The 23,292-nt window shown below is 43.1% G+C and overlaps 1 non-coding gene and 1 pseudogene across 1 annotated transcript; one reads left to right on the top strand and one right to left on the bottom strand.

Annotated features, from left to right (window-relative positions):
- Nucleotides 1-14,056: 14,056 nt before the first annotated feature.
- On the bottom strand, nt 14,057-15,208 carry LOC127032841 (olfactory receptor 12D1-like; annotated as a pseudogene).
- A 7,975-nt stretch (nt 15,209-23,183) lies between these two features.
- TRNAL-CAA (transfer RNA leucine (anticodon CAA)) lies at nt 23,184-23,292 on the top strand. Its single transcript has 2 exons — nt 23,184-23,221; nt 23,247-23,292. It is a non-coding gene; the product is annotated as a tRNA-Leu (tRNA).

Raw genomic sequence — 23,292 nt, forward strand, 5'->3', positions numbered from 1 at the left:
TAATCATTTGTTCCAGTAACTTTCCAGGTACCAAAGTTCTGACTGATCTAAAATTCCCTGGTCCTCTTTCGTCCTATTTTTTTTAAAGACAGAAACTATGTGTGCCCTTCTCCAGCCTTCTGGGACCTCACCCATCCTCCATGAGTTCTCAAAGATAATCGCTAATGATTCTAAGATTGCTTCATTTAGTTCCTTAAGTACCCGAGGATGAATTTCATCAGGCCCTGTTGAGTTGAATACGTTTAACATTATCTAAATATTCCTTGACCTGTTCTTTTCTTATTTGGCTTGTGTTCCTTTCCCCTTGTTGTTAGTATGAAATTGTGTTAAACTTCTGGTCACCATTAAGCTTTTTAGTGATAGACTGAAGCAAAACAGCCCCTTAAATACCTCAGTCTTCTTAATATTATCAGTTATTGGCTCTCCTTTCCTATTAAGTAGAGGACCTACACTTTCCTTTGTCCTTCTCTTACTCCTAATATAATATTAAAGAACCTCTTCTTAGTGCCTTTTATGTCCCTTATTAGGTGTACTCATTTGTGACTTAACCTTTCGGATTTTGTCCCTTATGCTTGTGCTGTTCTTTTGTACTCATCCTTAGCAATCTGTTTCCACGTTTTTTATTCCTTTTTCATTTTCATAACATTAAAAAGCTCCTGATGGAGCCACATGGGCCTCTGACTATTCTTCCTATCTTTCTTCCACACCGGAATAGTTTGCTGTAGCACCTTTAAGACTGTATCTTTGAGAAACTGCCAACTCTCAGGAACTCTTTTTTTTGTTTACATTTTCTTCTCATGGGACCTTACCTACCCATTTCTTTGAGTTTTGAAGTACATTGCCCTTATTCTGCTGCTCTCTCCCCTTCCTTTCCTTCAAATTATTAAATTTATCATTTATCATTGATCACTTTCACTCAAATTACCTTTAGCCTTCAGATTCTCAACCAATTCCTTCTTGTTAGTCCTAATCAAGTCTGAAATGGCTTTTCCCTTGGTTACTTGCTCCATCTTTTGAAACAAAAATGGTACCTCAAACATTCCAAGAACATGTTGACTATTTTGTGTTTTGTCATATTACTTTTCCAAAAGATGTCTTGGTAGTTAAAGTCCCCCATTATTATCAGGTCTTATGTTTGGGATAATTTTGTTATTTGTTCTAGAGAGTCCACATCCACCTCCTCTTCCTGATTTCATGATCTATAACATACCCCTACCATGACATCACCCCTGTATTTTCACCCTTTTATCTTCACCCAGAGACTTTCAGCTGATCTGCCTCTCACCTCCTTCTGGACCTCAAAACAAATCTATGAATCTACAAATCTGTGTGGTCTCCTTAAGTCATAAAATTATTTAATTTAGGTCTGATTTAAAAATCTGATAAATTACTTGTGTAGGAGATTCAACCAGACACACTGAAACACATTCACACATATACTGCCTCCATCCAATGCTTTGCTGTTACAAAATGCTTATTTGCATATTAGCATGTATCCCTGCTGACAAAAATGGAAAACTAAAAGGATAAAGACTGCATACTTAAAGTCCTTGGAACTTTGTGTCTCTTATGGCACTTCTTCAATATTATTTGCCATTGATGGTGATTGTCTCGGCTCTGATGCTTCTTTTGCTAGCTGGCAGGAGAATGGTGACTCACCAATCTGTGAAAATTATTTGAAGTTGAGGATGCTGTTGGGTTCCTTCACCAACACAGGAGATGAAGAAATGCCTTTTCATCCAGTCCTGTGACTTCTGGAGATAAAGATACAATAGCATAAACTGATGATCCGTCTCTGACAAGGCTACTTAAAGTCTCATGGCTTTTTCTCTCCCTCCCATAACTCCACCCAGGGGCCCCAGGACAAATCAGGATAGAGCACTCCCCCTAGAATTACTTGGCATTTCACCCAACAGAGAGAGATTCAGACACTGTAATCAAAATCAGGATGGTGGGGGAAGATATCTCCATTTTGGAGAAGTCATCTGAAAACCCAGCAGCCTCAGCACTGTAAAATTGAACATTGCTGAGTGTATATTTCCAAACAAGGAGATATGTATTAGAAGTGGCTTTTATTTTCCCCCTAAGAAATCCAACAGGATTTCTTAAAGTATCTTAAAGTAAGGAGTTATACTTTAAACGTATGTCTTTCTTGTATACATGTAACAGATAAGGCATTGTAACCTATGTTGGGAGTGGAAGGGGGTGGTTTTATGATTTACATAATGGTGGGAATCAGCTCCATTGACTCCAGTGGAGTTACTCCTGATTTTCATCAGGGTGAGGTGAGAGGCAAATCAGACCCTCAGTCTGTAGCCAGACCCTGGAAAGTTCTCTGAGTGTGTCTGAAATTAGACTGATTAGATTTGATTGGGTTAGCAGGTCAAATGGTATTTTTGTCTACTCCTTGAAATGATTAATTTAACTCTGAGAGTCAGATGTTGGGTGTGACTACCTGTACTTATCAGTTTACCATTTCCCTGAGAGGTGTGAGTGTATCCCACAATTCATTGTGAAAATGTCCCCCAAGATAGCATGCCAGAAGGTGGGGAAAAGGACAATGAGATTGTAGTGGGTTGGTTACTCGCTCCTGCCCTTCAGGGCTTAAAGCAGCCCTGGAGACAGCTGCAGCTCTAAAAGCTGGGCTGACTGGGGAAGCAGCCTCAGCTGGGCCATGCCCCAATCAGGCCACAGCTGGTCCCTGTAAGAGGCTGCGAGTCAGAAGCCCAAACAGTCTCCCTCTGCCTGTACAGGAAGAAGGGCCTGGCTGTAGGGAGCTAGAGACAGGGTACCTCAGTGGAGCAGGGCTGGGGAAAGGCAGAGGAGCTGGGGAGCTCCAACCTGGAAAGGCCCAGGCTGCGGCCTAGCATAAGGCCAAGAGGTACTGGGGATTGCAGAGGGCAGCCCAGGGGTAGGCAAAGGCAGCAGGTATAAACCCCACCTTGCCGGTGATGAGTAGCTGAAACTGCAGCCTGCCCCAGGACGTGGGCATAGACAATGACTGGCAGTAGCCATATACTTAGGTGAGGTGGAGGTTCCCTGGGGAGGGGGAGACCCAAAGAGAAAGGGCTTACTGCTCAGGGGCAGCACCCCAGCTAATAGGGCACCAGGGTCCTGAAAGGGACCCGGGGGCCAGAGGACAGGCCGATCACCAGCCTGCAGGGGGTGCTCCAGCGCTAGCACAAGCTGATTCCTGGAACAGACCAGCAGGAGGTGCCACAGGGTTGAGTCCGCATGTCTACAGGGATGCCTATCCTTATCCAGATGGGCACACATCTTTTGCCTGATGCTATGTGGGCACCATGTTCCAGCACAACTGGCCAAGTGTGAATGCACACTGCTGAATTTGTTTTGTTGGTAGTGGAACTGGCTGGAAACTCAAATTCACATTCTGTGGGAAATTCTGAAATTTCAAAAAGAGAAGTTATGCTGAAGAAAAAAAATAATTTCCTACAGACCAGAAATTCCCAAATTTTGTTTAGAATATTTTGTTTTGACTTTTCAAAGCGTTTCCACCTCCTCACAAAGTGCTCAAAGACCCAGCAACCTGCCAGGCAGCAAAGTGGGAAGTTCTGGGGTCCTGGAAGCCCCATATTCTCTTTTTACAAGCACTTAGATGCCTTATTTCCATTTAAATCAGTGGAAGTGAGGCACATTTGTAAATGCCACCTGGTCTAAAAATCTGTCCCCAAATCTATTAAGGACTGTGAAGCACTCAGATACTGCAGTGATGAGCTAGAAAAGTATTTAGAGAGTAGAGCTGATCTAAAATTTACCCATGGAACAACTTTTTCTTCAAAGAAAATGCTGTTTTGTTGAAATTGAAACTTTCCATGGGGAAGTGTCTATTTCTTCAAAATTTCATTGAAAAAAAGGAAATGAATTTTTGTGACAAGATTTGCTAAGCATTTCAACAAAAGCTCCATTTCAACCTTATTGGAATGTGATGTTGCGATTTTTCATTTAAAAAAAAACTTTCTGTTTCAAAATTTTTTGTATTTTAGCAAATACAATATAAAATTTAAAAAATGCAGATTTTTATCCTAATGGAATATTTTTATTGACCCAGAAAGAGGTTTTATCCAAAAAATTGCTTTGTAAGAATTTTTGAGATTTTGGTTTTGTCCCAGTTTGTTGCCCGATACTCGAATGGTGTAAACTGAGAACTTCCATGGAAATCAAGGCTGCAACTCCACTGACCAGCTCTATATTTCAATCTAACCCCCTTTAAACTAAGTGATAACTAAGGCCTCACATGCTCATTTGAACTAATCAAAAACTGGTAAATATTTTTTCATGAAAACTCCTGAAAATGTGAAATAATGTACAAGTATCAGAAAGCAATTTTTCCTTAATTCACCATTTTTCACAAAAATGTGTATTGAAAATTTTATTTTCATTTTTTTTCATTTTTTGGTTTCCTCTTTTTCCTTACTTTCTCCTCTCCCCCAGCCTTTGCTTCATTTTCCATTTTTGCCACTGAAAAAAAAAAGGAAAGTAGAAAGGGGGAGGAAAAGTTAAAAAAAAAACTGAAAAGCAAAATGTTACATTGTGACACAGAAAGGGATGATATATGTCACACATATCAATGAGGTCATGGTGTTCGCCCTCTGCAATGTCATCATAGCTGTCACTGTGGTGTCCCCTCCTATGCCTTCATCCCCTCCACCATTCTCAAGGCCTGCTCTGCAGTAGGTAGATATAAAACCTTCTTCACCTGTGCCTCCCACATGATGGCCATGAGTCTGTTCTATATGACAACCTTCTTCATCTATGCCCAGCCAGTCACTATATCCATTCCCAACCAGAGCAAAATGGTGTTCATGTTCTATACCCTGGTGATCCCCATGCTAAACCCTCTCATTTACAGCTTCAGGAACAAGGATGTGAAAGAGGCTCTCGGGAGTATGATGAGGAAGAAGAAGGTTTTTTTTTTTCTTTCAATTAACTGAATAGAGTCCTGGGTCCAGTGGGCTCACAGTGGGGGGTGCACACCACCCTATTCTGGAGCAGAGCAGGTCTAAGGATGCACACCACCCTATTCTGGAGCAGAGCAGGTCTAAGGATGGGAGTTCAGTCTAGTATTCCAGCTGAATGTGTGGTCCTTAGGCTTTAAGGCATCCATTCCATCTCTGCTATATATCAGAAAGGAAAAAAACATTCCTGTCCATCATTTGCTAATCGCCTTGTGCTATAAAACATGTTGGTCGATAGCTCCTAAATACACTGGTTTGGTTCAGTTCAGGTGCTATTTCCACCTTCCAACATATTTCTTACCGTCTCGATAAGCCATTGACCTGTATAATATCTTCAGTTAAGGATGTACTGAGATGAAGTGGATTTCACTTACTCCCCATTTAAACTTGTTTTCTGTTTTCTTATTTTCCTATTTCTTGCTCTTGGGAAAGTTGGCCAGCTCCGGCCAAGTCCTTATGTTATATGTGTGGATGGTCAAAAAATTTCTGCTGAAACTTCTTTTGAAGAGAGAATATGACTGTTCAAGTAAATAAAAATTTTCAGTAATGTTTCTCCTTTCTTTACAAAATTTCTCTTGAAAAAACTGAAGACCTGAAAACATATTTTTTTTGATTTTCTGTTGACTAGTGAAATATTGCAGCCAAAGAGTGAAATGTTTCACCAAAAACTGAGGTCTTTTAATTCTGAAATGCCACTGCTGTGCCTTCTGGGAGTTATAGTTCAGGTGCCTCATGTCCCAGGTAACCTCTGTGAACAGGTCCCCAACTGAACTTCATTTTCCATGATGTATCACAGCCATGTGACTTTCATGATGTACTACCTTCACTCACCAGGACCTGATCCTGCAAGGTAGTGAGGCTGGAATTCTCAAAGGAGGCTGAGGGAGTTAGGCACCTGATTCCCTTGGAAATTCAATGGGAACTGGACACCTAACTCCTATAGGAAATCTCCTTAAATCTCGGTAACAAGAGTTCTCAGAGGGAGTTGGGAGCCTTTAAAGGCAATTCCCACCACCTTGTAGGATTAAGTCCTATACAGTCATGGTGTTTTCAATTACTCAGGCTGGGACTCTCAAAAGAACCTAAAAGAGTTGGGCACCTGACCTTCACTGAAATTCAGTAGAGCCGCAGCTCAACAAATGAAAAACCAGCTTGTCAAACCAAGTATGATTCAGGGGAAGAAGAGTTTCATTTTAAAACAGAAGCAATGCCTCTTCCGAGAAGAAGGCATCAATGTCACTATTGCTGATTTACACCAGATGGGGATCTGTCCCCACTGACTCCAGTGGGGCAATGCTGGGCATTTGATCCCATTGATTCCAACAGAGATGTGCAGATTTACACCAGCTGGAGATCTGGCCCCATTGACTCTGATAGAGCAATGCTGATTTATATCAGTTGGGAGTCTGTCCCAATGACTCCAACAGAGCTACATTGATTTATGCCAGCTGGGGGTCTGACTTGAAAACTTTATATGGCAACAAACTCATAAAGAAGGCCAACAGAGTGTGGTTTTGAGAATTTCTGAGCATCACCCTTAGCTCTGAGGAAACTGAACTATGAGATGAATTGCGTTTTCTACCCCCCTTCCTATATTAGCAGAGAAGCATGGTGTGGATGCTTTGGAGGGGCTGGTTCAGGAACATCTAGGCACTCCTTGCAAAGAGAGGCGGCTCTATGTTTTTTACGCCCCAAGCACGGCAGGCAGGCAGCTTTCGGCAGCGTGCCTGCAGGTGGTCCGCTGGTCACGTGGATTTGGCAGCATGCCTGCAGGAGGTCTGCCCATGCCATGCCATCGGCGTCCCCCTTGAATTTCTGCCAAAGCCGCAGGACTGGTGGACCTCTGGCAGGCATGCCACCGAAAGCAACCTGACTGCCATCCTCATGGCGACCAGCACGCTGCCAACCATGGCTTGCAGCCCCAGGCACACGCTTGCTGCACTAATACCTGGAGCCACCCCTGCTTGCAAAGTTATTTTTTTTTAACATCCCCAGTCCATATTGCAAAAGAAAGAGTGGTGTTAATCTTCCCTGCTCTGAACACAACCTAAGCTCCACCCATTCACAATTCAAATTAAAATGTCACTCACAAGAGACTGCCCTCTTCTTGCTTGGTTGATTTGATCAGCAGGAAAATAGTTGATGTCTTTGACATTTATAGCATCACCATTAAGTTTCAGGATGAACAACTTACTGGCCAAAACCTGGGTTTGCAAGAAAACAAACATTTTCCCCCAAAATCTCCTTCCTACAAAAAATGTTTTATTTTCCATCTGAAAACTGGAAAACTGAAAATTTTCATCCTCCTTAACTCTCCAGCCTGGGCTGTCTCTCATGATGCTTTCCTAGTGACAAGCAGCTGTTTTCACTCAGGTGCTGTTATCACTCCAGCTGCTGTTATCACTCAGCCACCAACATACAGAGACTTACCCAAGGAAGTTGCATTAATGCTTTCTAAGTCACTCATGAACTATATAGAAGGAGACACCAGCAAATACCCCCAGGCTCTAGTCTTGCACCCCAGAAATGCACCATCTTACACTGCTCAAGACCTTCTCTTGAAGCTCATTAATTAGTTTGCCACATTGTCAAAGGATAGTGGACATGCACCAGCCTTCGTAATCTGAGCAAATTCCCCAAGCACTTTAGACAAACTCACTGGTAAAGAGAAAACATTCAAATAAATTGAACTACAGAAAGACATAAGGGATAAAGGTCAGAGATAGTTACCAAAGAAAATAAAAAGTAAACACACATTCTAAATCCTAAACTCTATTAGACTAAACAAGATTTGGATTTTACAGCTCTTCTCACCCCACTGGATGTCACAGGCATGCTACAGTTCTTAATACACAAACTGAATTTCCTTCTCAGCCTGGGACCAATCTCCTCAGTTCAAAGTCTTTGTCTTCCCAGCATTCTTGTTACCTTCAGGATAGATGCAGGAGGAGAGTGGTGGTCTCAGGATGCCACTGTCCCTTATTTTATACTCTCAATTCATCTCATGTCCCAGAGAAGATTCTGACCTAGGCATGTCCTCGTGGGCGGTTGCACAACTGAGTCATAGAGTTGAGCAATCCCCATTGTGTGGTGCTTGCACAACTGTCTCTTACAGAATTGTAAACCTCTTGTTTACAATTACCCTTCTAGTCAATGGCTTGTGATGGTCACTTAATGCCTGTTTGGATGTGGGTCATCTCCTTTGTTGCCACCGGACAGCTAGCTGTGGGCATCTCCCAGACACACAACACATTTCATATCAGCCATATAGCAGAATATCATAATTCCATATACAATGATGATATAGATATTTTGACAGAACAATGAGTTTCAACATATGACCTTTCATTGGATATCTTACATGGCATCCTCTGTACAAAATATCATAATCATATACAAATTATGAGTGTGAGGGTTACGGGGTGCTATTTTAAGGTACAGTGCATCACAAAGGCAAGCAGTGATAAACTTAAAGGAAGGGGAGTTCATAGATACCTATATTCCAAGGCCAGAAGGGACCATTGTGATCATCCAGTCTGATCTCTGATATAACACAGGCCATAGAACTTCCCCACAATAATCCTAGAGTAGATCTTTTAGAAAAACATCCAGTCTTGATTTAAACATTGTCAGCGATGGAAAATCCATCACCCTTGGTAAATTTTTCCAGTGGTCAATTATTCTCACAGTTAAAAATGTGCATCTTATTTCCAGTCTGAATTTGTCTAGCTTCAACTTCCACTCAGTGGATCACATCGTACCTTTCTCTGCGTCACACCTTAACCTTCTCTTTGTTAGACTCCAAGAGCTCAATCTATTTAGCTTATCACTATAAGGCAGGTTTTCTAATCCTTTAGCCATTCTTGTGGCTCTTCTTTGAACCCTCTCCCATTTCTCAGCATCCTTCTTGAATGGTGGACACCAGAACTGGTCACAGTATTCCAGCAGCAGTTGCACCAATGCCATATACAGAGGTAAAGTAACCTCTCTAATCCTACTCGAGATTACCCTGCTTGTGCATCCCTGGCTCACATTAGTCCTTTTGCCTGCAGCATTGCACTGGGAGCTAATGTTCAGCTAATTACCCCCTGCCTGCCCCTCGTGCCTCCAAAATCTTTTTCAAAATCAATGCTTCCCAAGACAGACCCCCCAGCCTGTAAGCATGGCCTCCATTGTTTCTTCTGAGATGTATACATTGACATTTAGCCATATTAAAACACAACAGTTCTTCCACATTTGTTCATCAGTTTCTTGGAAGCGATTTGCATCCAATTTGTAAACAGGCTGAGAGTAATTGTCTATATCTGGGATTTTCAGTGGATCCCACGGGAGTCAAGTGGCCAAATCCCATTGAAATTCATTTGCCTATGATCCTAATTTTTAATTATCTCTGTGCTGTAACCCTTTGAGAGTGAGACCTGTTTGCATGAAAATGTTCCAAAGGTTTTGTTTACGTAGCATAATAGTCATGTAGGGATGGAAGGGACCCCAAGAGGTCATTTTGTCCATGCCCCCATGCTGAGGGAGGAGTAAATATACTTAGACCATCCCTGACCATCTAACCTGCTATTTAAATCTAATTCTTGCAGGGCAGAATTATTTTCTATGCTGGAAATGTAGGCTGGACTTTTCAAAAGCGGCAAAGGGAGTCAAGTGCCCAACTCCCATTAGCACACTTTGGGAGTTTGGTGCCTAATTCCTTTAGGCTCTTTGGCTCTTGCCAGACTCTGTTTCAACCTCAGCACTAGAGCTGGTCACTGTTTTCCATCTAACACAATTTGGACAAAAAATGACTTTTTATCAAAAACAATGTCGGAAAAATTTTATTTTCTGCAAAAACTGAAAAATTGTTGGTCAAAAGCTTTTCAGGCTTTGGTGGTAATATTCAGTGTTTGAAATATGATTTTTAAGAGAAAGCACTGAATCTCTGTTCAGAGCAGCCCTACACCACTGCTTAATGCAGGGGTTCCCAATTTTTTATCCCTGAGGCCCACCTGTGCTGCTGATGGACCCAATCACAACATTGTCCCTGGTAGGCCTGTGGGGCTGATGATCCAGAAGGCCCAGCAGCCATGGATTGTGGGGGGCGATGACTCAGAGCATAAATGACTGTGAACCCTCCAGCCTCCTCCGACTGCCCTGGGAGTCGCCACCTCTTGCGGATGGCCCCTTCTCGTCGCCCTCCACCCAGCGTCATCGCTTCACCCTCACCTGCCCACCGGGGGTGCTGAGCTCCGTCGGCTCTGGGCAGAGTCCATTTCTGGCCACCATGCCGTTGCTGTCCGCTTGTCAATGCCCCCCATCCTCCCCATGTCTGCGCCAGCAAACCACTCAAGACTATGGCACAGCCCATCTTTGGGCCACAGCTCACATTTTGGGAACCCCTGGATTAATGGAATAACAACAGCTCTGCTAGCAAGGGAATCTGCATGCACATCTTATAAAGCACTTTAGAAAGATGGTACAGCACCATTGACTTAATTCTTCTAAAGGGAAACTGAGGCACAGGGGATGTGACTTGTCCAAGGTCACACAGCAGGCCACTGGGAGAGCCAAGAATAGAACCCGTTTCCTGATTTATTGCCTTCTTCAGTAACTAGGGATAAGCTTTTCAAAAGGTCTTAAGTGACTTAGGAGCAAAAGCCCACTAAAAGTCAGTGGGATTTGTGCAACTGCATCACTTCAGTGTTCAATATCTTCAACAGTGAATTAGATAATGGCATAGAGCGTACACTTGTAAAATTTGAGATCTAGATGACCTCTCAAAGTCCCTTCCAGTCCTATGATTTTATGACTCTATGGTGCCTCACAATGGGATTCAAAAAAGTCAGCATGATAGCTGGCTCCTCGCCTAAGCTAGCCAATGGGAGATTCCAAGAAGAAGGTTGTGTCCTAAGCCCCGCACCACTCCTAGAGATAGGCGCCTATGTCCAGCATGTGGGAAGGTGCCTCACTCTGGCTGGGATTCTCAGCTGCAAACTCTCTCTCTTGGTGTTTGGTGCCTATGGTGTTATTGCAAGAAGCCGGGGTCCGGGGGGAGAGTGGAGGGAGAAAGAACTCCCTCATAACTTTTAGCTCAGTGGTTAGGATGCTCATGTGGGATCTGTGAGACCCCCATTTCAAGTTCCTTCTCTACCTGAGGGAGAGTAGGGGATTTGCTACCTCCTAGGTGAGTGCCCTAATCACCAGGCTGAAGAGTTATCCCCATGCTTGGTCTCTCTCTCTCTCTGGCCTATGGATTCTTTCATTATTTATTCACAGTGGAACAGCTTATATAGGAGGGACTGAGGAAGCCCAACATCACAATATACCATAACCCTTCAGAGGTGATAGATCCCTATTCAAATCCTTTCTACCCCTCAGGCAGAGGGGGGATTTAAACTGAGGGTCTCCCACATGCTGGATGAGTACCATGACAACTGGTCTAAAACTTATCAAGGGAACTCATCCACCTTTGTGTTTCCAACCCTGTCCCGTTTGTTTTGTATAAACTTGCCTAAAGGAGCCTAATCTGGTAGGTGAGCTCTGAGCAGGCTTACCAGATCAGGCTCTTCAGGCTGCTTAGATGAAGGAACAACTATCTTCCCCTATTTTCTGCATCACTTTGGGGCTTAGACGTCCAGATACCTGGCATGGGGCTCCAATGGTTATGGTCAGAGGAAGAAACATAGGTGCCTAGGGAACTCTTTCCTGAAAAAATTATGTTCCAAGAGAGTTGAGGCACCCACAGCATTTGGAGGCAGCTGAGCAGGGTTTTGTGATTCCCAGTGGGGCCTGATTCTGGGATTTAGGTGCATAACATAGCACCTAAGTTCTTTAGTATATCTAGCCCATGATTGCCTAATTCTCATATTTTCCTTTGAAACACTTTACTTTGGAAGTTCTCTAGGGAGCAGGGACTGGCTATCACTATTTTTTTTTAACTTTTTCAAGTCGTTGGGGTTCTGATCTCATTTGATGCCTAAAGTTGTTAAAGTAATAATAATAAATATTAATTACTAATTCATCTAATGTTGCCTCACAATTAGTAGAGATGAGAGAGTCTTGCTATGACATTTGTTCAGCTCCTTCCACCCATTTTTGCCATTGTGAGTTCTCCTGTAGAATCAATCTTTCAGTGGCTAACACAGATTGTTCTCCCACATTATATAGTTCATTGCCAACTTTTCGTTATGTTCAAGGGCCAGGATTGTCTCCTGCAACATGTTTTTCATTGTCCAATGCAGACTGGCTGCTGAAGTTATATATTCCATTTCCATCTTCCCTTTGCAAGTATCACACAAAATCGGTGTTAAAACAGAGATAATGTTTTACATCAGTAAATTTGGGTAAAATGCACTGCAGGGATATTGTAATTATACAAAATGAAGTGTTAAAATCCAAGAACTTCCAAGTTAAAGTTCAAATTAAATCCAAACATATTAAGGAATGAAAATGCACAGTTAAGCCACGAAAATAACCTTAACTCTGCCCTATCATAATTTTTTCCAACTTCCCATCTAGTTAAAACAATGAAATTTTGCATATAGGAACTATATGAATACTCTTTTTGGTATGGTTCCTGGTAATTTCCTCACCATTATCCTTCAAAGTTTCACTACCAGCAGTCATTAAGATGGAGTCCAGGTTTAGAGAACATGTCCTTAATTTAGGGTAGAATACATTATGAAGGTGTAATTCTCCCCCAAAAGCCCACAGGAAATTCAGAATGAAAGTTAAACAATATGCATACATGTTACAGCAAGAAATGATATTAGGGTACCCAAACAAACTTAGCACTGCCCTATGGTGACACCCTGAAGGGTAAAAAAATGAGAGGAGAGAGGGAATCTAATGTGTACTTAAAAATCTTGGAGTCCAAAAAGACTAAAAGGTTTTAATCATAATTTTAAAGGGTTTTATGTGTCTTTTTTTTATTCATGTCCTTTCATGGAAGAGTTTTCTATTCAGCAATTTCTACAGGGCAAATTTCACCTCCGCCTTCCTGAGAGATAGATCAAGGGGTTCAGAACTGGGGTGATGACATTGTATATGTGGATGACTATAATATTCCTTTCAGAGGAGACCCCAGGAGAGTTGGTACATAGCATGGAGACACCATCATGGGCTGGGAGGTAGAGGTAGAAAAGACATTGGTCCTGATTTCCCATGGTTGTCCGGAGGAAGGAAATTAAGTAGAGGTACAGCAGGAAGTTGGGGACAAAAGAACCCAGTGTGAAGCTCCTAGTGATGATTTTGAGGAGGCTCAGGTTGAGGAGGGTGCTGCAGCAGGCCAGGCTCAGCAGGAGCTTGATGTCACAGAGGAAGCCATAGAAGCAGCTGAGGCACTAGAAACACAGCCAGTAGATCATGACTGTTGCATCAGCATGTTCAGGGATGAAGTGGCCCAGGTGGCTGCTATCAGCCACAGGCAGGCCTGTGGATTCCTGACCAGCGTGTAGTGCAGCAGGATGAAGAGGGCCATGTAGCACTCACAGGCCATGACAGCTGGCAGAATGGCCTTCCTGCTGCCCAGGAAGTAGAAGAAATGGAACTGGGTGAGGCAGCTGGTAAAGGAGATGGCCTGGTGCCCTGAGAGGAAGCTGGACAGCATCTTGGGTATGGTGACTGTGGAACAGAAGATGTTTTGCCCAGGAAGAAGGACATTAGGGTGGAAAGTTGGGGCTCAGCCACTGTCAGAAATTTCATACAGATATAGACATTTCATAAGATCAACCCCAATTCTTAAGTGTACCAAGACAGATACCACAAATAAGCACACAAGGTTTATTACATGCACAGTTGGGGCATCCAAAAAATCTTAACTCTCCATTGTTGTGACAAGAAGAGGGGTATAGGGAAAAGAAACAAATCAATGGGGCTTTAAAAATTAGGTTCATTTAAGCTGGCTGCACAGACATTAAAACACCTTGATCACAATTGTAGGTTTAGTTGCCAGCTATGAATACAAGCCAGAGAAGCGATTTATAGTGAAAGAAATTTCATTTATAATGAACAATGGGAGGAAACCAGAATTACAACTAATAAGTCAATAAATATTCAAATGGGACCTATGTACCAAATTTCTAACAATTAGAGATGAAGAAATCCTGGGAGGACATTTTTCCATCTCCATCTTGCTCACTGCAAGAATGTCACCTACAGTCTATTTTTCCAGCGGATATTGAAGATAGATCCCCTACATTATAATTCCCTTGGTCAACATCTCTCCTTTTCACTTCAAAACAAGAAGCAGTCATTTTACTTAGTTCCATTCAGGGAAGAGTTTTCTAGTGATGAATTTCCTGGTGGCGTATTTCACCTCACTGTTTCTCAGGGTGTAGATGACGGGATTCAGAGCTGGGGTGATGACACTGTACACTAGGGTGATGATCATCTCTTCTCCCTTGGAGCTTCCTGAAGAAGGACGCAAGTAGGCAAAGATCGCTGTCCCATAGTACAGTGCTATCATGGTGAGGTGCGAGGTGCAAGTGGAGAAGGCCTTCTTCCTGCTTTCCCGTGACCGGACCTTCAGGAAGAGGAAGGAGATGATGTAGAGGTAGGAGAGGAGCGTGAGGATGAATGGACTCACACCAATAATCCCAGTGACGGTGTGGAGGAGGCTCAGGTTGAGGCGGGTGCTGCTGCAGGCCAGGCTCAGCAGGGGCTTGATGTCACAGAAGAAGTGGTGGATACTGTTGGGGCCACAGCAGTGCAACCAGGAGGTCATGACCGTGTGCATCAGGGCGTGCAGGAAGCCAATGGCCCAGGTGACTCCTGCCAGCAGCAGGCAAGCCTGTGGGCTCATGACCAGTGTGTAGCGCAGTGGGTTGCAGATGGCCATGTAGTGGTCGTAGGCCATGACAGCCAGCAGCATGGCCTCACTGCTGCCCAGGAAATGGAAGAAATGGAGCTGTGCCAGGCAGCTGGTGAAGGAGATGGTCTGGTGCCCTGAGAGGAAACCGGCCAACATCTTGGTCACAGTGACTGTGGAGTAGAAGATGTCTAGGCTGGAGAGATTTCCCAGGAAGAAGTACATGGGGGTGTGAAGCCTGGGCTCGGCCAGTACCACAGGCACAATTACCTAAAACGCTGGCCATGTAGAGCAGCAGGAAGAGGGCAAAGAGATAGCACTGAAGACTCCTCACATTGGTGAGGCCCAGGAAAATGAACTCTCTCACCTCTGTCTGGTTCTCCATCCCTGCAGGAGGAAGAGGACAAAGCAACAGAAAGTGAAAGCAGCGTAAGGTTCCATCCCCTCCCCCCATGTTGCAGAACCTGATCCCAATGCAATACATTGGGTTGGAGTCGGACATTTTGTGATAGAGGGTTTTCTTTCTGCAGCCATAGGTACATTGTGTACTCAGTTATAATTGTATAGTAAAAAGAGGCAAAATAATTACTGATTTTTCGTTTCTTTGTGAAGCTGAGATAGATAGATAGAAAATCAAATCTATCTATCTATCACTGCAGTTATAAGAGTTATGTATAAAGTAGACATATTAATCATACTACTTTGCAGTTGCAAAAGCATCTTCCATCCCATGTTGAAGTGGGACTCCAAATTGCCTTACACTTGCTCATTAAACCTGACCATAGTCCTTGATGAATTTATTTTCAGCAGTTCCCAAGAGGTGAAGAATTCTTCACAGATCAACACTATGCATATCTGATAACGGGAAATAGCCGCATGGAAAGCAGTCATTCCAGCAAAGCACAGTCTCAGAGTGTTTTAGGTTTTTTGCAAAAGGGGTCCTGAAAGAAACAGAGCAGACTCCAGTGAAAACTTTAGAGTGGTGATTTTCAAACTCTTATTGTTCTCTCTTTATCAGCCCAGTTTGCCATGAACAATCCAGATATTTTCATTGAACCAACATGAAACAAAATCAAATATTGTTCTGAGTTTACATTCCATTGGTTGCCCCTTCTGTGAGATTTTTAGGGAGGAAATGTTTAACGTTCCTGTTGTTAATTTATTTCTATTACCCACCACTCTCACTGGAACGAAGGGGAGTGGCACTTAGACACGAATGGACATACTCAGAGTAGAACTGGGGATCACCCGTAGCATCTGATAGTCATTGTCACAGTTCAAGGCAACTGCACCTGTATTCTCCCCGGTGGTCCGCTGAAGACCTCATTTTAGGCTAGTAGCTCCTCAGCCATCCCCTTTCTTTGGTAGAGGCCCATGTCTCTCCCCCTCCTGACCAGGCTTTCTCTGGGCTGCACAGTTCTCTGCCTATACTGTTTAGCCAGACTGCCTACACATGCCAGCACCACTGCTTTGTTTTCTCTCCCAAGGCTATGAACAGCTTAATGGCTCACAGTTATGCTTCCATGCAGTTCTTTATAAGCAAGGACATTTATTGTAGGGTGAAAGCATTGTAGAAAAAACATATTAAAAATAATAAAATAGCCTACATACATGCTAAAAAGACTAACAGAGGTCACCTAACTCCAGCCTCAGTCTCTGGTAAGTGTCAGTCCATCATATCCACAACTGGGTTTTCCCTGTGGTTACAAGTCCATAACTGATTCAGAACCAGAACAACCATGAAAAGTTCCTTTTCTTTAAATATCTTGGGCCTTTGATCTTATCATCATGTAACATGTCATCAGCAGACAATGACCCACTGCTCAGGGTGCAGCTACAAATGGCTGGGATTTTGCATAAGCATAGGTGGGGAAAGTGCATAACCGGAGGTGGGGAATTTGTATTCACCTCCCCCTATAATCGTCCTCACAGATGTCCCCCACTTTTGTCTCAAAAATCTGTTCTTGTCTGGCACATTTTTCAATATCGTCTGTAGAACCCTCTACGTCTCACACCTGTCATATCTCCCCCATTGAGAGGTAGCATACAATTCTGACCCACAATAATACAGAAACGATTCATTGAATACAATGGACTTCCAAAATACTTAAACTTAATCCAGTAAGGTATCCCAAGGATATTGCATGAAATTGCCATGTCTGGCACACTCATAATGAGCTTAGACTGGAAGTTATCTGCTTAGAATCCTAGGACATTAACAGGAAGCTACATCTAGGGATCCATAAGCCTAATAACAATTCAACTGGGCAGTTCCCATCATGTCCACTATGATTTGTAATACTGTAGCAATTAGAGGTGACAACTGAGATTATAGCCCTGTTTACACTGTACAGACACACAGCAAGAGATAGCCCTGCCCCAGTCCAGTGAGCTCACAAGCTAAATAAAGGGTTTGTGGTGAAGCAAAGGGAGGAAACCATCTACCCAAGGTCACACAGCAAGTGAATGGCTGAGCTGGGATAAAGTTTATGTCTCTTGAGTCTTAGCTGGTCATTCTAGCCACTAAACTAGGCTGTTTTTTTTTAAAAAAACCTGCATTGCTATCTGCTATATCTGACATAAAAGTTATACAGGAATCATTTGGTGGGATTCTTTGGCATATGGTATACATATGCTTGGATGCATTTGTTTTTTATCAGTAAATGTCAGTGAACATTGATTTCAATGTACGCACGCAAACCAGCGGAAAAAATATTGCCATTGATCCTTGAAGTTTAGAAATAGGCAAAGGTAGAAAAATGCTGCTGGAGCACTTATTAGAGTCAAACCTTAAGGAGTATAAAATGAGCTGTAATGACTGCTGCATAAGCGGACTCGGAGGTATCAGCTTTTTATCAGTAAATGTCGGTAAACATCAACTTCACCATACAAACACAAAACAAAGAAAAAATATTTCTGTTGATAATAGAAATGTATCGCTCAGCAACATAAGAAAAATGTTGCTTGAGAACTCATTTGAGTTTAATTTAAGGCTATTTAATTCGTATATTTTGACGTGTGACATTGACAGTTTGTGTTGTAAGGATTATAAAGCTTAAACTTTTTGAATCTCAATGTCTACTGTCATTACATAATTATTGTCTGACCATCACCCCCATATAAATTCCCCACAGCTGTGAAAATTTAAATTGATAAAAATGTTTACAAATAAACACTGATATTATCCATGAAAAATATATTTTTAAAAAATTTGAATTTTTCCAAGCCTAGTTATAGAGGATGTCAGACTAGATCATAATAATGGTCCCTTCTGGCCTTGAAATTCATGAATCTAGGAAACCTATGCCACCTTCTAAATGTGCTGTGTTTTGAAACTCCTAGTCTAGAAGCCTACCTTAATTTTGGGAGTAATACACATGTTTCCAAAGCATTGGCTGTTACGGCTACTTGTATTTCCAAAATCAGGAGCTTTTCAAAAGGAGTCTGAAGCCATTTGAAACTCCTACCCTTGGTGACTCTCGCATGCTGTTTCCTCAAAGCTCAGCCAGGGGCCACGTTGGTCATCCTTGTAATGGAAACAATAACAATGACTGGTGTTAAAGGACGCTGAAGAGAAACAGCAGGAGTATCTGTCTGTTCAGAATGGAAGCGAGATGCAAGCTCCTATTGAACGAACTTCTGGATGGTGTGCTGAATCTGTGGAACAAATGAACCTTTTTATCATATTCACAGTCTGAATCACAGGGGGGGAACCAATTTCCATTCTCTAGATGTCTCCTCTGGGGCAGAATCTCTGAACCACATGAGGGTCACTGGTATGTGCATAACAAGCCAAGAGTTCCGTACAGAGAACAAAGTCAAGCAGGCAGGAGCTGCTGGGAAAATAAATAAATAAATAAATAAATAAATAAATAAAGCACAAAATCCTAAGGGAGTTAGGCACTCAACTTCCATTCAATATATTTGAATATCCTAGCCTAAAAAAATAAAACCCTGGTTAGCAAATACTGTTGTTGGGTTTGTTTATTTATTTTTACTAAAACCACTGAACTGGTCCACCATGATTCTGAATTTGTTTCACTGTGATTAATTATTCCATTAGACCGTCAAGGGGAGTTTAGTATTTATGAACAGAATCAAAGCAACTCAGAGCATCAGTGTGGCAAAGAAGTTAGCAAATGTCCTCACTCTACCTTGTTTTGGTAATGACATGTGCCTGGAAGACTTCACCCCCTACAGAAATGACTGAGAGAGTGTGATGGAAAGTAGAAAAATGGCCTTTGTTACGCCCTCACTGAAGTCAACTGTAGTTTTTTTCAAGATTTTCCTATTCAACCTGCTAATCTGTCAAGCCCAAACTACCAAAGCCTTGTTGGAGGAGTTGAGGAAGATTCTAACATGTATCTGACACATGATGGCACATATCACATTGGTAGATGTGCAGGCGGACGAGCCCCTGATGGTGTGGCTGATGTGGTTATGTCCTATGATGGTGTCCCTTGAATTGATATGCCGACAGAGTTGGCAATGGGGTTTGTTGCAGGGATTGGTTCCTGGGTTAGTGATTTTGTTGTGTGGTGTGTAGTTGCTGGTGAGTATTTGCTTCAGGTTGGGGGGCTGTCTGTAAGTGAGGACTGGCCTGTCTCCCAAGGTCTGTGAGAGTGAGAAATCGTCCTTCAGGATGGTTGTAGATCCTTCATGATGTGCTGGAGAGGTTTTAGTTGAGGGCTGTAGGTGATGGATAGTGGTGTTCGGTTACTTTCTTTGTTGGACCTGTCTTGTAGTAGGTGACATCTGGGTACCCTTTTGTCTCTATCAATCTCTTTCTGCAATACCCCTTGTGGGTATTGCTTGATCCTGTAGGTGTGTATCTCTCCCTCAGGGATTGCAGCAAATGTGGTTGTATCTTAGGGCTTGGCTATAGACAATGGATCATGTGATGTGGTCTGGATGAAAGCTGGAGGCATGTAGGTAAGTATCACAGTCAGTAGGTTTCCAGTATAGGGTGGTATTTATGTGACCATTGCGTATTTGCAGTGTAGTGTCCAGGATGTGGATCTCTTGTGTGAACTGTTCCAGGCTGAGGTTGATGGTGGGGTGGAAATGGTTAAAATCCTTGCGGAATTCCTCAAGGGCCTCCTTCTCGTAGGTCCAGATGATGAAGATGTCATCACTGTAGTGCAAGTAAAGCAGGGGCGCTACGGGAAAAGAGCCAAGGAAATGTCGTTCTAAGAAAGCCATAAAAATGTTGGCAAACTGTGGGGCCATGCGGGTCCCCATAGCAGTGCCGCTGATTTAAAAGTTTAAATCATCCCCAAATATGAAATAGTTGTAGGTGAAGACAAAGTCACAAAGCTCAGCCACCAAGTTTCAGTGACATTATCGGGGATACTGTTCCTGTGGCTTGTAGTCCACCTTTATGTGGAATGTTGCTGTAGAGATCTTCTAAATCCATACTGGCTAGGATGGTGTTTTCAGGAAGATCAATAATGGATTGTAGTTTCATCAGGAAGTCAGCGGTGTCTCAAAGATAGCGGGGAGTGCTGGTAGTGTAGGGCCTGAGGAGACTGTCCACATAGCCAGAAAATACTGCTGTCAGGGTGCCAATGCCTGAGATGATGGGGCATCTAGGATTCCCAGGTTTCTGGATCTTGGGTGGCAGATAGAATATCCCTGGTAGGGGCTCTAGGGGTGTGTCAGTCTTGATTTGTTAGTCTGCTTCTTCAGGGAGCAGATGATGCAGTTTCTTTTAGTACCTATCAGTGACATTCTATTGAGAGATCTTTCCTGTTAATATAGCCAAAAAGCACACTGTACTAGTCGAATGAATGAACTGAGTTCTTCTTCTTCTTACTATTCTTATGCGGTTGAAAAAAGGAGCATTGAGGGGTAGAGAAATGTGCCTTTTAAGTGTGTTTGGTCAGTTTGTGAATGGAAGTAGCAGATCTTGAAAGAATAGAAAAGGTTTTTATTATCTAATACCGGATTTAAGCTTTGAGTTAGCTTGAAGAGTTTAAAGCAGAGAAGTGAGGATGATCCAACATGAATAATTGTAGGGTTGATCCACTCGGCCACCCTGACACTGCACAGATGGTAACTTAGCCGTCTTCATTTCCTTTAACTTCTTACGGGCTTTGCAAGCAGGCCAAGAAGGCGCAAATCCTCCAATTCCCAGAGCTCTTCTACAGCTCAGATGATTTGTATACACCTTCATGGGTTTCTGGGAGCCCTGTGAGTTCTATGCTGTTTCAGTCCTAATTCAGTCTCTATAAACAAGCCCTAAGTAGGCAGAGAAAGAGGTGAAGAGGGTTGCGGTGGGGTAAATGAAAGCAGAGGACTCTTCTTCAGATTTCTTTGTCTTGCTATTTTGATTATCATGGATGAACCTAAGGCGCCATTTGATTGTGCTTCAGTGTTTTTCATTGGGCTCAGGATTTGATGCTGAGAACAGGAATTCCTTCCATCTCTCTTCTTGTACCATCTGTAATGCAGAATGAATCCGCTTCCGAAACTACCTACTGGAGCTGAGCGAAAACAGCAATAAACATCCAGGATCACCATAGATTAATAAGCTTTCCACAATTTTCTTGGTGAAACAAAATAAAAACATCGTGTTCAACTTTCACTGAGGGAATTACCCTTTTCAACAAAAGTCTACCGTTCCTTCCGAACTTGTCCTTCAACAGGAAGAATGCAACTTCCTGGCCTCCTGCAGAATGCTTGAAAACTCTTTGGAGGCCCTGGGGAAAGCAAAGCTACCAACTACTACAATATGGCTCTCTGCCCCTTAAAGCCCAGCCCCTACACCCTTTCAGACAAATACGCTCACTTGTGCAAACAATTTAGTTTTTCCCTGTTACCTAGCCTAACCTAAATTAGAACAACATTGCAGATCTTTTTTCTTTTTTTTTTCACTTTTCTTGCTGAAACCAAACAATCATTTTGAGTCCACCAAAATATTTCACTAAATAGAATATTCAATCCAAAAATCTTTCACCCAGCGCTATATACAAGTCTTTGGAAGCAACCACCCCAGAGAAAGATCATTAAGATTTTCCGTTCCTAAGATCTACCTGCTGAAGACTTCTGAGCATGGGCTATGGGCCTTTCATCTCTAGGCCAATGGTTACCCTCTTGCTCAGGTGGCTACTGATGAAAGGCAACGGGGTTTAGTGGCAGATCCATTTCAGACTCCCTCTTCCAATGTCTACAGGGGGGTGTTTGTTTTGCATTGCATCTAAGAATGAAATCAATTCTCTTGAAAGCTCAGCCTGCGCTCAAGCTGATTGTAGGTCAAGGAAGGAAGGTTTTGCTCATCCTCTTCTAGTAAATGCTCAAAGTTGTGATGCTTCTTGGAGCTTCCAGACACATTGGCCAGAATTTTCAGAAGGTCTCACACCCACCACTAGGGCCAGATTTTCAGAAGAACTAGGCTCCCAGTTAGGCACTAAAATCTTTAGCCAGATTGTCAAAAAGGCTCTACCTAGTTTTCCAAAAGAACAGTTATTTTGGAAAAAAGCTTGTCAAGATTGTGGGTGCTGTTTACCTGTCTACGTGGCCCACACTGCTGGCGTTGGAGGTTCACCATTGTTTTCTCAGAATGCGGTCTCCGTAGTCTGCCTCAGTTCTGGTGTCCATCTTTTATTCTCCGAATAAATCAGCAGGGAGACTAAAACAACATAGGACTCACAGGGCTCCCGGAAACCTGCCAGTTTGGCTCACGGTGAAGGTGTATACAAATCATCTGTGCTGTAGAAGGGCTCTGGGAGTTGAAAGAGTTGTGAATTTAACCCTCTAGGTTCCTCTCAGGAGCTATCAAACCCCCTCTCTCGGTTTCTATCCCCCAAATCCTATCAGCTCAATGATTTTTCTCCCTGGAAGAGCCTCGAGGGAGGCAGAAGAAGCGGAGAGGATTGCGTTGGGGGTAGATAACAGAGAGAAGAATTGTTCCTCGGGATTTTTGCCTGTTTCTCTGGTGATCCTGACGGAGGAACGGGAAGCGTAATTCCCTTTCTTTCAATGCCTCGGATTGGGTTCAGTTGGTGAAAGTGAGCAGAGGGCTTCCTTCACTCTCCGCTCTTGTTCTCACAGGGGAATGGACACTGGACCGGTTTCCCAATTTGGACAGAAAGTGGCTTGCGAAAGCCGAGGGAGCCTGCTTCCTGACTATGTGGCCCGTCGTGCGGGACTTTGAGGTTCTCATTAAGCTAAGTGTCTCTATTCTGCCTCTATCCTAGTGTCCATCTTTTATTCCCCAAATAAGTGAGGGGGGAGATTAGAACACCTCAGAATGCACAGGGTTGTAGGAAACCTGCAACTTTAGATGAGGGTGATGGTGTCTAAAAACCAGATGTGATGTAGGTGTTGAAAGAGAGACGCTGTCTTGGCCTCCTTGAGCGGCTCATACCATGTGGACGAAAACAAGGGCTGAGAGAGCTGTTTGGTGTTGCAGCGTCAGGATGGCCGAGTGGTCTAAGGCGCCAGACTCAAGGCTCTGTCTTTCCCACAAGTGGGGCTTCTGGTCTCCCTCAGGAGGCGTGCGTTCAAATCCCACTCTTGACA

The sequence above is a fragment of the Gopherus flavomarginatus genome, chromosome 12, assembly GCF_025201925.1.
Source record: "Gopherus flavomarginatus isolate rGopFla2 chromosome 12, rGopFla2.mat.asm, whole genome shotgun sequence".
Lineage (NCBI taxonomy): Eukaryota > Metazoa > Chordata > Testudines > Testudinidae > Gopherus > Gopherus flavomarginatus.